The sequence below is a fragment of the Parasteatoda tepidariorum genome, chromosome 4 (genome assembly GCF_043381705.1).
Source record: "Parasteatoda tepidariorum isolate YZ-2023 chromosome 4, CAS_Ptep_4.0, whole genome shotgun sequence".
Taxonomy (NCBI): Eukaryota; Metazoa; Arthropoda; class Arachnida; order Araneae; family Theridiidae; genus Parasteatoda; species Parasteatoda tepidariorum.
The window spans coordinates 9,479,625-9,497,805 of record NC_092207.1 but is presented as its reverse complement, the minus strand read 5'-3'; the positions used below and the strand labels follow the sequence as shown (position 1 = coordinate 9,497,805).

The window sequence follows — 18,181 nt, the reverse complement described above, 5'->3', positions numbered from 1 at the left end:
ATTGATGATATCCTTACTATATATTTAGTAGTTATATATGTAAATATATATGATTATTTCAAACGCTATCCGTAAACCGGGGTATTTTTGCTAAAATTTAAAGCATAAATTTTGAGCTTTTGTTGTTATGACAAGAAATGCATTTTAGTCCATTCTTTCTTAATTAAGGAGACAAATATCACCACAATATGTAGAACACAAAGAGCTCATGAGGTAAGATTTATAAATACAATAAGCTATTTTGCTTCCTATTATCTTCTTTTAAAACAACATCGAATTTACAAAAAAGTTGGATAAATTTAAATTTAATTTCTAATTATTTTGTGGCGTTCTTATTGCTTAAGCATATTAAAAATATTAAGTACATACTATAATAAAAGAATAATAGTTGTAGGCAACCAAAAGCCCTCTCTTTTTCTTTCTTGGCTTCAAAATCATACAAAACAAAACAACAAAAAAAAATAAATACAACATTACGCAACTTTTTGAAACTAAGATTCCTTATCTAACCTCTAACGCGTAATTACTTATTCTATGATTTCCATCAAACTAATCTCTTATTTTTTTCTTCCTAATTTGCCAAAAATGTGACAAAATTAATATATAATCCAATCAAAGCATGAAATTGATTTAAGTAAATTTATAAAAAAAAATCTTAAAAAACTTTAAAATAATAAATCAAAATGGAAAAATCACTAAAAGCAACTAAAAACGAATTTTTCTTACGTAAACAATTCAAATAAAAAATTAGGAACCAAAAACAAGCAAAAATAAAATTTTGATGAAATGCATGTTAGCAAATACTGCACTTCATCAAGGGTTACAGTTAGCAGACAGTTTTAAGAACATAATATATAATAATTTTATTTAAATTAAAATTATAATATATTATGTTTTTAAAAAGTAATAATTGCTTGTTTTGAACAGTACAAAAAAACATCACAAATTATTTACAATATATGTTTACCAATACAAAAGATAAAGTTTTAAAATTTGCAAAAATAAATACATAAATCTTATAAGGACATGAATATTCATAAAAAAAAACCTGCAAATTTTTAAAAAAAGTATTCAAAAATTCAAAATTATTTGAATGTACAAAAAGGGACAAAAACAATCAACGTAACTAAATATCAATACTTAAGTTGTATACATAATGTTTTTCAGAGTAGAATGTTGGAACTTTTTTGGCAGTTTTTAAATATTCACCCGCCCCCTTCCAGATCAAACGTCAAGATGCGACTGCATCTCCAACTATGTTCTGTTTCGAAAAACTCCACCTCCCGAATAAAATCTTTTTCTTTTTTGCTCTCATCGCTGCATATGCATGATTTTCCAGACATTTCCAATTTCCGAGATTTCTTTCTTCCACGCCCTCTCCTACCCCTTTCTTTTAAATTATTTCTTCTTCTGGTACTGTTGTTGTTTGCTCGTCTATTTCAACTATTTCATTCCCCTCCCCCCCTTTTTTTTCCTTCCTTCTTATCTTTTACTCTAATATTTCTTACATTCATTCCCCCCCCTCCCCGTTTTATTACTTTTTTTTCTCTCTCTCTCTTTCAACTTACCAGCTTTTTAGCTTTATTCCGTGCGCTTGCCCGCAAGCTGTTGTTACCATGCATGCATTTTGAAAAAGTTACGATTTTCAAAAGGAAAAAGGGGACTATCTCTGAAATGATGCGTATATATTTCAATGTTTCGACATATTTTAATTTTCATCTTACTTCTTCGATTTTATCCTGGGGAAATGGAAGAAAATTTCTCACATAATTTCTGATTCTAATTTTTGAAAAAAAAATATTTCAAATACGAAAGCTGTGTGAAATGTTCTTGACTGGCATTCGAATTTGTACAAAGTGGACCAGGAAAAAAATAAAACTCTTACTTATATCTTTTGTGCATATTCTATTTTGTCATCTTTGTGGATAACGCTTCTTAATAATTCTTTTTAATCAATGAAATAAGCCGGGACAGCCTGGTTGGCAAAACGCTGGACTCACGTCCTTGAGAACAGGAATTCGAATCCAGCCAGCCGAAGACTCCGAGGTATTAAATGCTGACTGATGCACGTTAAATCCGTCGGATCACAAAGTCCTCCATGTTCCCATAACAAATTATACCTCTGGGAATACTGAAGAGAAGATTGATCGTTCTCTGATACAGGTCAAAATTACGATCTGGAGATGAATGGCGTGGACGTATGGGTGTGGCAGAAGTCAAATTTTCGGCCATAGATGGCGTTACTGTAAAACACGAATAAATAGCACGAATAATAGCCTTGTGATTCTGTATAAACAAAAGGTGTTTGATTACAAAAAGTAGGTGTTATCAAAACCAAAATGCTTTATCGCGTTACCCTTTTTGCAGGAGAAAAGTCGCCAAGCTTCTAGTAAGTTTTCTGATAACTCTCTTACTAGAGCTTGGAAATTTCGGGAGGGTAGATTAGTCTTTTGTTACCAAAAATGTCGTGAATATCACCTAATAAATGACGGTCCCATGGTTAATAAGAGTGCCTTTCCTTTGCCTAAAAGTTGTTATTTTGAGTTGTTGAAATACGTCAAGTCGCCAAGATAAATTGATGATTTTTAAGAAAATTGTGAACGGTAAGCAAAAAATGATTACAAATTCATTATTTCAGCCAAAAATACCATTTTTTTTAATGAGTAACATATTTTCATCTAAAAGGCGTTTTAGATGAAAATGTGTCACTCTTTTTTAAAATAAAAACATTGTACATTGTTTTTATCTAATTACATTGCACAGTGCAATTAGATAAAAACGTTTTACGTTGATACAGTGAATACATTTAGATGACTCAATTTATTAAGAGATAAACATTTTTGTTTGATTTTGAATCTAAGAAAAGAGTGATTTTAAATGCATTTTGCAATTCTAAATTGAAGTAATAAAAATGGACTGGAACTGAATTTTTTTCTATATAAATGACTCGAATCCTATAATCAACTGATTCGGATGAGATTAAAATCACCGATCAAATAAAGTCATACGAATCACTAATTCCAATCGCTTAGTACTTTAAATCTGACTTCGAAAATCAAGCCACATTTCGAAAATCGAATAATGAAGCATATGTTTAAAATATTATGTTACAATTTATAAAATCTATTTAATTTTACTAGGTTTCCCCCCCCCTCCCATCAACCGAAAAATACTGATGATATCCTTACAAAAATAATCAACTCAAAACAACTAATTATTATTTTGGAAATATATTGTCGTGTTGGCAGTTTAAAATAAAAAATAAGACATTAGTCGAATTAAGGCTAATTAAACTAATAACATTAGTTAATTGGCTACGAGAAATGTCCAATATGAATCCCTTTACCTAAGAAAGCAGCTTTACTTGCATATTTCAAATATTAAATTATTAAAAAATACTACCTTAAAAAATTTGAGTATGAAGCTTTTAATCATTGAATAGTTATTACGCCGCATGCTACATAAAGAAAATCAGCGTTTAATAGAAATAATTCTGTACAAATATTATAAATTTCATGCGTTTTAAATCAAATGCATCATCTTATTTTCCATTTTTTTTCTTCCAGAAATTAGTGCTAAAAAAGTGTAAATAATACAAATCTCTCTTTTTTTTTTTTTTTTTTTTTTTTTTTTTTTTTTGAATTCGAGCAGAAAAATGAATTGAATAAATGACAAAGGATTGACTCTAATTAAGAAAACAAAGAAAAAAAATGGAAAAAAAAATTTTTTTTTTTTCATACACTTAAAATATTTTTTTCATTTGCAGAATGTTTAGTTGAACTCTATAAACAGTTATAATAATATTTCGCACTAAGACGCACTTTTAAGGTACTTATTTTCAATGCTAAAACACAGTGTTTATTTTACATTTAAATTTCTCAAAACTTTACTTCACTATTTATAAAAACAAGAAGTTAAAAACTAACTTTAGTTTGAATAATTCTGGAAAACTTTTGAGTTTTATATCACTTTATTCGTACAAAAGAGCAGATTATATGTTCTCATATATTCCTGAATTCCTTACAAGGGGGGAAAAAAATACTGAAAAATTAAAAAGAGCGGGGAAAAAAAAAAAATAAAAGGGAAAAATTCTTCAAAGATAAGTTCGAGTAGAGCAAACTCTTCTTTCTTAAACTGATATTCTTCACTCATTTTTCTCGCAAAAAAAAAAAAAAAAAAAAAAAAAAAAAAAAAAAAAAAAAAAAAAAAGGAAAAAATAAGGGAGTTGCACATCTTTTTTCCCCTCAACCAACTCATTCTCTTTTATCGATCAATCGTTCAATGGGGAATTTTGTTTGTACATGCAGGAGGGGGGCACACTTTTTTCCCTCCTTACTTCCAAAAATGAACATGCTACAAAAAGAAAAGAAGAGGGAATTTTAAATAAAAAGATTAAATTCCTAAGAGGAAAGAAAAAAAGGAAGGGAAAATAAGAAATTCCGCTCCCCACAAAGTAATATCATTATTTAGTTTCGTTTGACCACACGACATCCTATATTTTTGTTGAAAAATTCTTCGCCTGTTTGGAAACTATTCACAAAATATATGACTTTTAGAAGTCACAAATTCCCCCCCCCCTTTCTATTTTAACAGTAAACATTGTGTAAAATGTTTAACTTATAAGAAATGGATCCAAGCTCGCGTATGTTGCATTCAAATGCATTTAATGAACTATTTTTGTTGCAAACCTTTACTCTTTGATCAAAGAGGAGGCTTCTTTTAATACCCCCTATTATTTCTCCCCCATATATTTAATATTTAATAACCGGTGTTGAACAGTCGACTCAATTCTGAATCACGGTTATCAATGTTCCACTCCGCAGTCTTGTCATTTTGAACACAACCCAGAAGGCAAAGGAACTCCTGGATCAAGCATTGTGACAAAACAGCCTTCGTGGGAGACTATTCGATGGGACTAACCCGTTCTTTGCGTTACATGGAGAGGAAAACCATGAAAATCTCCGACGGTTAGCATGACAGCAAGGGGATTTTAACCCATAATCCGTTTACCACTGAGGATAATTTATGTCTGCACTATCGTCGGCGCGATCTGGGCACAGAACTCGCTTCAATCAGCCACTTCTGGGATTCGAACCTATGTGGCTCTATCCCTGAGTCACCACGGCTCTCTCTACCCTGATTTTATTTTATTTTATAGTCATCGGTGAACAGCCAGCCCAATTATGGGCTTACGACTACCATTGTTCAACTCTGTAGCTTTATAATTTTGAAGCCAATCCAGAAGACAAGGGAACTCCTTGATCAAGTATTGAGAGAAACTTGCCATCGTGGAGGATTTTTCACGAGCGATTAATTCTCACTTGGGCCGGATCACGCTATTAGTCGAAAATGACATCACTGTTTGGGGAAGGGATATACTGTGTATTGCATAGTATTTTGGCGACTGATCTAGATTTGGCGACAGATTTTATATGCGTTTTCAAATGCGCTCTATTTACACGTGGTATTAATGTTGAGTAATAAAGACAATATTCACATTTTGCACAGTTTTGTGGTAATTTTTTATTAGAATCTAAGTAAGTGAAATTAAGCTATACTGCTTTTACGTCATTAGCAACTGGGGCTGTTCTAGAAATGCAGGGGGGGGGGAGGCTAGCCCAGAATTTTGGTCATTACTTTAAACTAAATTTACGTGTTGCTTGATTATGAAGTTTTTAAAATTATTCATAACACAACTAAATTGCGATGTATGAGTAAATTTGAGCTTATGTTTATTTCAATTTTTGTTACTTCATAACTGCAAAAGATAATTCTTATGGAAAAACAAACAAACGAAAAAAAAAACTTATTTGTAATATTACTATACCATCTTATATTTGTAAAAACATTCATTATTTTTATTGTTTTTAGCTTTGATGAATTTAAATCAATTAAAACATAAATATTGTCTGAAATGCTGAAGTGGACATTTACCTATCTCCCCACCCTAACGACGACATAATATTAAGTAAACATTTGCAAGGAATAAATAAATTCCGAGCGAGCAAGTGTGCATACGAAATTTGTCGCCAAACTCATACAAACACCAGCCAACAGCCACCATCTCCCTTCCCCCAAACAGTGATGTCATTTTCGACCAATAGCGTGATCCGGCCCAAGTGAGAAGTAATCGCTCGTGATTTTTCGATGAAACTAACCAGCTTTTGCGTTACATGGAGAGGAAAACCACGAAAACCTCTCATGATTAACCTGATGGCAAGGGGACTCTAATCAGGGGATGTAACTACTCCGCTTTCTGGAAAAGTTTTAATAAATTGGTAGCGAATTCAATAGTAGAAGTTGTTAAATAAGAATAATTAAGCCCACTCTTCGTAAGAGTAACCCCGAAAAAAACGCAATAAAGTTGCATTTCATATGATACTTTGAATATTCGATATACAGTGATGGAAAAACTACTTAAAATGAAAAATACTAAAAATAATTTAAATTTCATTACCACTAGAATATATTTTTTTACAAAGCGGAGCAAGTTAGCATCTCAGTCCAACCCATGATTCGTCTACCACTGAGGATATTTTATGTCATCAATTCGAATCAACCAGTCATCGCTGGGATTCGAACCCGTGACACCTCAATAGGAAGCGAAAGCTCTAACCCCTGAGCCACTACGACACTCTCTTCCCTCATTATCAAATTTTGAAACATAATATCACTTTTAATTCATTGCTGCTCAACTGCAAAAAGTGATCCATTTATGAAAAGCACATGCTTGAAAAAAAGCTATAGCACATGCTTAATATTTCTTTTCATTAAATTGCTGTGAGGGCTTTGCTAAGTTTAAACTTCAGATACATAATAATAATAGAATATTAATAATTAATAAATAATATATATAATAATTATTTATGATTATTATAATACGGTAGCCAAAACTATCTTGTCTTTTAAAAGTAAATCGTATTAATGAAACACTTATGCTACTAATTTTTTTTTCCTTGAAAAACTCTCCCTATGAAAGGGTGCTAGGCAAAAAATAGGTTAGAAAACGTAACATGAAACATTTCATATTTCCAAAAGTGATTATTTTGTAATGTAAATATCCACAAATAGTGGAAAAATTTGTTTAAAATAAAAGAATCTTTTAAGTAAAATAAGAATTTATTAATAAAATTTCGCTATTTCTGAATATAGTTTCTATTGAGGCAATTTTCATAACCTTGTTTTATTTTCTTAATAGCCTAAATTTCATTAATGCATTGTAAGAAAAAGAAATTCTCAAATTTAAAAACACTTACGCTGCTCGCCATGTTTCTCTTCATCTTGCTTCTTATTACTTCCTTAGCTACAACATGCCTCAACAAACATGCCTAAAACAAAAGAAGCAAACATAAGCCTATTTCGTATAAGAAAACAAATATTAGGGGGAGCAGAAAGCAATGTCGTTTCGGTGCATTAAATATACGTTAGTCTTAAAAACCAATTCATTTTTTTGCGATCCGTTTCGATTAATTTTCGATCCAGCATTGAAAGGCTGTTGCTAACGAGGGTAAATACATTATTGTTTAAAAATAAAATCTTGATAACAAATATCAAATGCGGATCGGTTTCTAGCGTTCATTTTATCCTCTATTTTTTAGCTTACCAAATTGTCTACTCCAGTATTGTAAGAGAATGTGACGTGTAATTGCATTTTCATATATGGATTAGTATGGAATACTTAGTATTTATCAAAGATTAATGATATTAGATATTAAACACGAATTTCTTAAATTAGAAGTGAAATTAGATTTAGTTTTTGGTTGTAAAACAAAACATATAAAAACATTTTAAATTATTGCCTTTCATTTTAATGAATTAAAATTTTAAATAAATTTTATGTTATTAATTAGCTATTTTAATAATACAAGTATTTGCAAGTGAAGAAATTAAAAGGTTCAAACATCTTAATCCCTTCTAATTCCATTATTTTTGATGGTTTTAGGGCTAAGAATCAAATTGTTATTAATATTTCTCAACTATAAACGACATTGAGTATTTCGAAATAATGTCCCCAAATTAAAAATAAAAATTAAACACAATAATATTCTGATAAATTTCTGATCATAAAAAATCTAAATATATTAGAGCAAATGAATTTTTTAATTTCATTTAATAAATATTTTAAATAAGGCTTTATGTTATTTCAGTGAAACCTCTCTGGAGCGACCACTCTGCTTCACACTAAAATGGTCTTTAATGAAGGTCGGTCGTTTTTGGTGTTACCACCATTGATTTCAAAATGTTATCGAAAGATACATGATTTTTTGGCAAACTATTTTAATTTTAGTTTCAGACGATTAAAACTAATCGATTAAAATTAAACGATTTTAATTTTAATTTTAGAAATGCCACTTCTGTTGGCATTTTGAAAACCGTATCCAGGGGTCTGTCCAGACATTTTGTGAAAGGTCCGTTTTTCGTGAAATTGTGAAAAAATTACTCACATTCTTTCAACCAGGGTCCGCTTTTATGAATTTGTGTAAATAGGGTCCGTTATTGCAAAAAAAATTTTTTTCATGGAGTTTTTAAATTGTATAGACATACAAGATTATGCTCAACACTGTAAAATTGTAATTAAAAAAATTAAATTTTAAAAAATAAACAACAATTGCTGCTTCTAAATTAGAGATGCAACATACAAATATTTGGTATTTAGCCTATACTGCTGAACGCAGAATATTAATTTCGGACGAATAATGGAAGAATCGTCTGCCGAAGACAAAACTTAATTCGTTTACATCCATCTTTCTTGTTTTCTGCCCTGGAAAGGGTTTATTCGATTAACAAAATAATAATGAAGATAAACAAATTTGTGAAGGGTCCGATTAAAAGAAAAATCATTTTGTGAAGGGTCCGTTTTTAAGTTAAAATATTTTGTGAAGAGTCCGTTTTTATGAAAAGATATTTTGTGAAGGGTCCGTTAACGGACCCAAATTTCTTCTAAACAGACCCCTGGTATCGATGATTAAATCTTAGCTTCACTAAAAATGACTCTTAATTATGAGTAAAAAAACAAATTTACCAATTATGAATGATAGAACTATTTTAAATAAATAAACAATTATGTTTTTTTCGCATTTAATTTTATATCAGTAAAATTAGCTTCAGAAATTGAGAAAAATTTTGTTAGCTTAAAATACTTAGCTTTTGGTTTAACTTTTGTTTCCTAATTTGATTTTCAACTTTAAAAATAAATCATTCATAGCATCGTTTTTAGTGCATTCTGACTGCAACATGAGGTTGTCGATCGCTTTTAGAGATCGACAAAAAGAGATCTCTAAATAAGAGCCACTTAAAAATATTCTGAATACATTTGAATCTTACTTATTTGTTTTATTAATATCTTTTGTTTTGATAATTTTATGTTTCCTTACTTGATCTTTTCAACATTTAGTGCAGGGGTTCTCCCGCTCACCGGGAAAGGTTTCAATGATCTCTCCTAAAGGTTTTGCTTCAACACAAAGACTACAGAAAAAAATTTCATGTTTCCCAAAAGTGGTCGTAAATAGAGGTGGTCACTACACCGAGGTTGTCTTTCCTGGAGGTTTCTTTGTATTTTGATTAATCTTATTATTAATTAAGCTATTATTTACAAAAACACAAGAGAGCTCAATTATTTAATGTTATTGATGGTTTTGGAAGCCATTTTCTCATGAAAGGTCATCTCTTATGTTATGGAATTTAACCATAAAATTAGCCCAATGAAAACTCAGAAGTGTAGTTGGGTATTGACTTATTATTTAAATATATTTCGGATTATAACAAAAAATGAATATATTGGAAAACAAACTATGTTTTACTTAATTAATATTTAAATGTTATATATTATTTTTATTGATGCTATCATTAATTATGCCAGTACTTACAAGAATACGAAACAACTGTTTAATGTAACAATTATTTAATGTTATTGATGGTTCCGGAACAGAGCGTCGAATGCTCAATAGCATCGCCCTGAATGAGATTCACTTATAATAACGAACCTGAAAACATGAGCCATTTTATCCTGAAAATCTATTGTTTTTGCTATTGAATTAAATCAAAATTAAGCCCAATTAGGGGAAATACATATTGTCGAAATATTTAAATAAGTCTCTGAATATAAAAACCAAGTATATCAGAAAAATTAAATTATTAATTAATTTTGTTCAATAAATATTTTAAATAACACTTTATATTATAATTTTCTATCAATTATGCCCAGTATTTACAAGCTTATAAAAACAGCACAATTATTTAACATTATTGACGGTTCCGGAACAGAGCGTCGAATGCTCAATAGCATCGCACTGAATCAGATTCACTCATAATAGCCGATCCTGTAAACATAAGCCATTTTATCCTGAAAATCTATCTCTCATGCAATTGAATCAAGTCATAAATTAAGCTTATTTAAAATAAAAAAGTTTATTTCTGGAAAATACAAATTGTCGTTTTTAGACAAGTCTCTGATTATAAAAAATCTAAATATATATTAGAGCAAAACAAATTATTTAATTTTATTCAATGAATATTTAAAGTAAGGTTTTATATTATAATGTTCAATTCAATTATGCACAGTATTTACAAGCTTATAAAAACAGCGCAATTATTTAACATTATTGATGGTTCCGGAACAAAGTGTCGAATGCTCATTAGTATCGCACTGAATGAGATTCACTCATAATAGCCGATCCTGAAAACATAAGCCATTCTCCCATGAAAATTCATCGCTTATGCTCTAGAATGAAGCCATAAAATGAGCCCAATTAAAATCAAGAAGTTCATTTCGGGCGAACACTTCTCCTGATAAAAAAATATATAAAAAAAGCTGGTGGGGGGGAAGGGGGGAAATTCAATTAAATCTACTCTTGAGAGTGAGAAGTGGGGGAAAGGGGGGTAAGGAAAGAACCGCGAAACTTATAATACGCAAACAAATATTAACCGTTTTTAAAAAGCCTCTCACTTGGCAGTTAATCGCTGGGCGATAGAATTTCTCCACCCTTGAGACACTGTAACCGTCATTTAAGTCAGACAAAGAGTTTTAATTAGGGCCTACATAACCCCGGTCGTTAATTTTAACACCTTCTACACCCTCCCACCGCCCATCTAAATAAATGGATTTCACAGTCGCAAAGATGGAGCATTAGCAACTTTTTTCTTTTCTTTTATTATTTGTTTCAATTAGTAAGTCCTTTTTTTTTTTATTTCTTCTTGTTTTTCTTCTTTTTTTTTACATCTCGACGATGTTTACTTCATTTTTCTCGCATTTTTGCTTTGTTTATTTTTAATTTTCGGTCAAAACTCTTTTTCGCCAATCCGTCTTTATTTCTTTTATTTATTTTTATTTTATTTAACTTTTCACTCTCCCCTCTGCCACCCTCATTTTTTAAAAAAGCATTTAAAAAAAAAAAAGAAGTTTTACAGTTTATTGTTTATCTGATAAGCGATGGACAAATATTTCACCTAATAGAGAAATTTTGCGTAGCGTTTGTCGTAACGCCAATCTTATTTTCAACCCATTATTCAATGCGATTTGTAGGAATATTTTCGCACATGCGCGTTGAAGTTCATAAAGCATTAGAATTAAAGAGAACCAAAATGCTTTGCAAAATCTCTCGAATGTATCACGTCATGATCAACTTATACTAATCATTGATAACTAGGCATCATAGCAGGGAGGTATACTTCTACATCACAATATTTTTAAAGGATCATGATAACGATATTTTAATGGTATCCTCACGATAACATCTATTACGATAACTAACAAATCTGCGATAATTATCGATTATTAAAAGGATGACGATGATTATAGAATTCCTTTATCAATAACCTTTACAACAAATCATCCAGAAGGTATAATTATGTGATCTTTTAAAATAAACTACTTTATGAAACATTTACTTGATTGTTTTTTATTCGTAAATATATGATTTTTTAAAGTATGTAAGGTATATTAATACATTTACAAAAAATTACAGAAATTTTGAATTTTATTGAAATAAATGAAATATTAACATACTCGTGTTAAATTAGAAGAAAAAAATCGAAAAATGTCTCGGGATATTAGATTTTAATTTTTTTTTCATTGCGCAATAATTGAGCTAAACGAACTTAATGATTAATGTAATAAAATCCAATTTCATATGACATACTATGTGTTGTGCGATTCAAAGAATCATGATTACGTGATGCAATTATGTAATCATGATTACGTGATGTAATTACAGAGAAATACATTTTATTACCAGTAATGCTTGTTTGCCAGTGATTTTTAAAAAAACCGAAAACTAAATATAATTGCGATATTAATTATAAGTGAATATAAAGTCACGTAAAAAAATTCCACTGAATTTGTTAATGGAAAGTATTTTCATCTTAATGGAAAGTGTTTCCATTTCAATTAAAGAAATTCAATTAAATTCCATATTAATTTATATGAAGAAAAAACTTATAACTTGATTGTAACCCTTTGCATTTTGTAGTTAATGCCAATTCTACATATACTATCTGTATTAAATCTATATTAAATCAATATCAAGCATTTAGTTTTTTCAAACTTACAAACTATCCTTTTAAAATGCAATTTGATTCCCCAAGAGCGTCTCACTACGCATTTTATTATTTTATTTATATGCTAAAATTATTTTACTTAAAAACAAAAGTTAAAAATTAAAAACAATGTCAAGAAACCACCTTTTTAATGGCATTATTTATTCAAAAATTATATTTTTTTCAGTTTGAAGAAAGATTAAAATAAGTTCAATCAATTTTTTTTTTTTGTAACAAACGACTTTACACTAATATTTTCTAAGTTGCGAAATTTTCAGAAGCTAACTTTTATGTATAATATATAAATAAAATAAAATAAAACATTAGCACTAAATTTTAATATAATTAAAAAAATATGTAAAAATATAAGTATTAAAAAAAGTATTAATAATATTAAAAAAACGCTTTATTAAAAAAAAACGTTAACATTAAATTTTGTAGTGAAGTTTATAACAATATGATGAAAATAAATCAGCAACAATTATTTTAATATTTAAAATATAAGAACAAGTAAAGAAAATAATTTTATTACGCTTAAAGCAAAAAATTCCCAATAGAAAAAAAAACTTTTAAATTTTAATATCATTCTATTAAACAATTACCATTAGGAATATTTATCTAAATTGAGATAATTCAAATAGAACCCAAAGAACAGTACTTCAGGGCTAGGAATTATCTGCGTCTTGCAGCTCGATTGTAGTTGATTAATGTTAAATTGAAATGATAGAAAGAATTATAAAGGTTTATAGAACTATTTTATGTATTGTTAGTAAATAATTGTAATAATAAGTACTAAGAAAGAGAACCATATTCGTAACAAAAATGCGTTAAACATTTACCCAAAATCAATTTACGAGGGGAATAAGATAATTTGCCTATCTCAGCAAGATTTTTTTATTAAAAAAAAAAAACGGAGGAGAGAGGTTTTGATAGTAAAAAAAAAGGGCCCCACTAAAGGGCACCCCCCTCGGTAGCTACATAAAAAGGTGACCTTAAACATTTGGCCGGAAACTAAAGGGTTATCGTCCGCAACTTCCTCACCTGGAAAAGGGTTGGTTTTTTAGAAAAGTACATAGGTATTAACCCTTTTCTCCTTCCACATTTATGCATTAATTCGACATTCTATTATAAATGTAATACTTTATAAACTACTAGTTAACGCTAAAGAAGTAATTGCGAGCGTTTTCTTTTTTTTTATTTTTCTAAAAGGCACTAACAAATTAGTGATAATTATAAAATTATTTACTTTTAATTTAAATATTACAGTTTCAAAAGATAATAGTTCCACAAAAAAAAAGGTTCGATAACAATGTTTATGAATTTTAATAATAATATTAACCAAATACTTGTGGGATTGAAATTTAATCAAATAATAAAATTTAAAAATTGTTAATGAAATTTAAAATTTTTGTTAATGAAATTTAAAAATTTAATTAACAAAAATGCAATTTCCCTGCATCAATGATAAGAAAACTTTTATCTTTGAAGACAGCTATCCCAGTCAAAGAGAAGTCTTATCATTGACATAAATTTCATCTATTTCAAAAGAAAGGATTCATCACTGTCTGTACATCGATGTCTGTCAACAATCACATAGTCGCTTTGGAGAATGTCCAAAATATTTGTTATATCTGATTTGATATTAATTTATTCGTGGATATTATTATATATATTCGATATTTTAATATCTGCTGAGGACAGATTAGAAGAAACGTTCGGAGTACCGTTTAAATGTATACTGGGCAGCTGCACTTGACCTTAAAAAAGCATTGGTGTCGGGCATACCGGGCAAATTTATACCGGCCGGTAGCACTTAATTAGACCTGGTATATATTTCGGACATTTACCAAAGCAACTATGTGATTGTCAACATTTACTGGTAGAAGTCACCAACCACCAATTTCGGTCCTTCACAATAACATATATATATATATATATATATATAAGTANCTTAACTTTCTTCGTGTTTTCTTGTATTTATATATATTTATATATATATATAGAGGCGTAACCCCTCCGAACATACATTAAAACTATGCCACTGTATTTATTTTAAAATAGGGTTGCTAAACACTCTTTGTATCTCTTATAAATATCTACAAATAGTACAGAAATACGCCTTCTCACTTTCAGATCAAAGCAAAAGAAAACTTTAAAAAAAAAATAATAACAGTAATTGAGCAAGCACAGGATACTAGGTTGGCAAAAATCCATTAGATTAATACACACGTTATGGAGCCCCAAATTACAACAAATAATAAGCATTAACTCCAAGGAAGGTTGAAATTGATCAGAAGGGTAACTAGCGCCACCTATCATATTTTGTAAGTTATTATTGTTCTGTCATTTTTCGAGAAGATTTTTAGATTTTGTGTACTGCGATATAGGTATTAGATTTATTTATTATTTTTTTTTGTAGGAAATCTGAATTAAATCGTCGCACGTGCGACGAATGGTTCACGAAGCTTCTATGTTTTCAATTTCCGGTCGGAAATCGTGCAATGATCTTTGCTGATGGTTTGCCATTTTCCCCCCCCTAGTCTCTCCAACTCCCCCACCCCCCTTACATTTGCCTGCATCTAAAAAATAATTAGATAATAAATATACATGACTTCTAGTAGTGATCACGTGATGCCAGGATATCGGAATCCGGATGCAAAATCCCGAAGTTGCTGGGATAGCTTTCCCTTAAATGAAGCGAATTCGATTTCCAAATTAAGTTTTTTAAGGAAAGGAAATTGAAAAACTGGTTAATATAATAACTGGTAAGTCTTTTACAGATGAACATGCAACTGAAATTATTCTTAGCATTCCCGGGAAAATGCAGATAAATTTGAATAAATATGTAGATATGTAGAATATGAAGATAAAATAGACAGTCAATTAAGCATATACATGGATAGATAAAATAACAAACCACCTACATTAAATTAGCCTTAGTTAAATGACCAAATGGAGCCTCGGCGGCTCAGATCATATTGCCCTCGTCTCCCAAAGAGACACCCGTGTTCGATTCCAAAAGATGGCTGATCGATAAGCTTCGACCACAGTGGACCATTTCCATGAAACACAAATATGGGTAATTTTGTCTGAAAGTCCTGAACGAAGGTTAGATTGTCCATATACTTAATCCAGGAGTTCCCTTGTCTTCAGGGTTGGGATTGATTGTGATGATTTGATTGTGTGATCACAGTTGGACATTGATTAGTGAAAGCACAAAAATGATCGGTTGTACTGCGTAGTTTATAAAATAAAAAAATAGACTTAATAAATTGTTTTTTATAAAAAATAAAAAAAATGCTTCAAGAAGTCGTATAGTTAAACGATTCGTCCGATTTTATTCAAATTTTGTATTTTAACTTTGTATTAAAACCATGTAAAAGTTTGTATGCATCACAATTTAAAACTTTTCCGCCTATTATCAAATAAAATAATAAATAATTATTAAAAATTATTTTTTTGAATGAAATCATCGTTAAATAAAGGAATTTCATATAATTGTGAGCAAAAATTTTTCGATTCACTTAAAAGATTATTTAGATATGGCATAATAGGCAAAAGGTAAAATTAACTTCAAAAAGGTCCAAGCTTTGGACCGCTCTTCTGATCAAACAAACAACAAATAAGCTAGCTGCAGCACTCAAATCTCAAGTTGAGCTGTTTGCTTCATAACAATGCAAGTTTCAAGAGTTTCCTGACCACTGAAAGCAAATTTTAATGTCATTTATAACTAGATAGTCTATTTTCTAACTGCTACGGACAATATTTATTGCCATTTTTATCGCCAATTGAAATTAATCGTATGAAAAAAGATTTCTATCACTTTTCGATTAGCTAAAGTTCTCAAATTTTAACTAAATCTCTATGCTGGATGACAATGCAAGTTATAACCGTTTTCTGGTTGGAACAAGAGAAATTTATACCATTTCATTTCCGTAAAAAAAAAAATAATAAACCATCCGATAACTTTCTGTCTAGATAGAGTGTTTAAATTTTTACTGGACCTCTATGATTAGTGCTCTTACAAATTAAAATTGTTTTCTAAATTGTATAAACGAACTTCATCGCATCACCGATCGAAGTTTCGACCAATTTCACATCTAAAGAATCTAATAAACACTTAAAAAAAAATATTGAAAATAAAACAATGGTATTAAAAATTGCATTTTATAAATAAAAAGGGAGAAAATAATTTTGTTCATGCAAGGTCTTAAACAAAGAACGTACAAGGGTGCACCATATTCGTAATAAACTTCTATTACCACCGAAAAATCCCTACACGTCTTTCAAAAGTGATGCATTCCATAATTTGTATCAGAAAAAAATAAAACTATTTAATTGGCTTGAGAAACACATTTATTTTTTAAGAGAAAAACTTTTTTGTTTCTTTACTCTACAATGTTTTTTGCTCTAAACGCTAATTTGAAAATTAATATAGAAAAAAAAAAGAAGTAAAGAAAATGCATGTACAGCCGCCATTCATATCTGATTTCACGGATTACGTCACAAGCCATTATTAAAATAGCGTCTCAGTAATAATGTTAAAACAGCTGGTAAACACAGTTACGATTATCATTCTTCATCCCTTTAATTTTCGTCTAAAATTTATCTTCCTTTCAAACATTTCTCGTCTCTTATACAATCATCGAGACAAAAATGATGAAAAATCGATAAAGATACTCAAGAAACTTTTTTTTTCTCTTATAAATACAAAAGGTGACTTTGGATAAAAATTACATTGGAGGAGGAAAAATATAGCAGATACAAAAAAAAAATGACTTAATCTAAGATTGATAAGACATTGTATTCTGCTTTCTCGAAGTGAAGTATTAGAGAAAAGGAGTGGAGAGATAGGGTCATGTTGATGAAACTGATATAACTAGTACCAACAGTTTTTCACAAAGATGGAAAGTTTTAAACTTAAAAATCCAACAAAAAATACTCGCATTTTGTTTACTATTTAAATTTTCATAGTACTAATTCCTTCTTTCTTTACTGTATTATTTTGCCTTGAAGGAGTCTTCAATGAAGTTTGCAGGCATTTGTTTCAACGATTTAAAATAAATGTTCGATATACTGGGTGCAATTTGACATACTCCCAGTAAACTGATCGTAAGGACACGGCTCCCAATACGAGAGTTGCTATTTATATTTCTGGCCTAATAATGAAAAAACAAATATGTAGGATCGAAATTGGTTTTATTGTTTTTCAAAATATTCTCCATGATGATCAATACACTTTTGCATGCGTTTGAACCAATTTTCAAAGCACTTTTTCCAGTCCGATTGAGGTAACTCCAAAACATGCGTTTTGAATGCATCAACCGCTTCTTCGGGGGTCGAAAATCGTTGTCCACGTAATTTATTTTTGATGTGTGGGAATAAGAAGAAGTCATTGGGTGCCAAATCAGGGCTGTACGGCGGATGACCCATCAGTTCGATCTTTCGCTCCGTCAGAAATGCCTTTGTTTGAGTCGATGTGTGAGAGCTCGCATTGTCATGATGAAGAATGATTCGCCTGTTCTTCTGCTTTTTTCGAATTTCTCCGATGACTTCTGGCAAACAAATGGTCGTGTACCATTCAGAATTGACCGTCCTGCGTTGCTCTAACGCCACTGTTGCCACATGACCGTTAATGCCGAAGAAA

At 30.0% G+C, this 18,181-nt stretch overlaps 1 long non-coding RNA gene across 2 annotated transcripts in view; it reads right to left on the bottom strand.

Annotated features, from left to right (window-relative positions):
- LOC107451852 (uncharacterized) overlaps positions 1 to 18,181 on the bottom strand; it is a 224,645-nt gene that overhangs the window by 51,797 nt on the left and 154,667 nt on the right. For both annotated transcript variants that reach the window (XR_011636684.1, XR_006225411.2), the window contains exon 6: positions 7,257 to 7,328. This is a non-coding gene — a long non-coding RNA (uncharacterized lncRNA). The remainder of the gene's footprint in view (positions 1 to 7,256; positions 7,329 to 18,181) is intronic.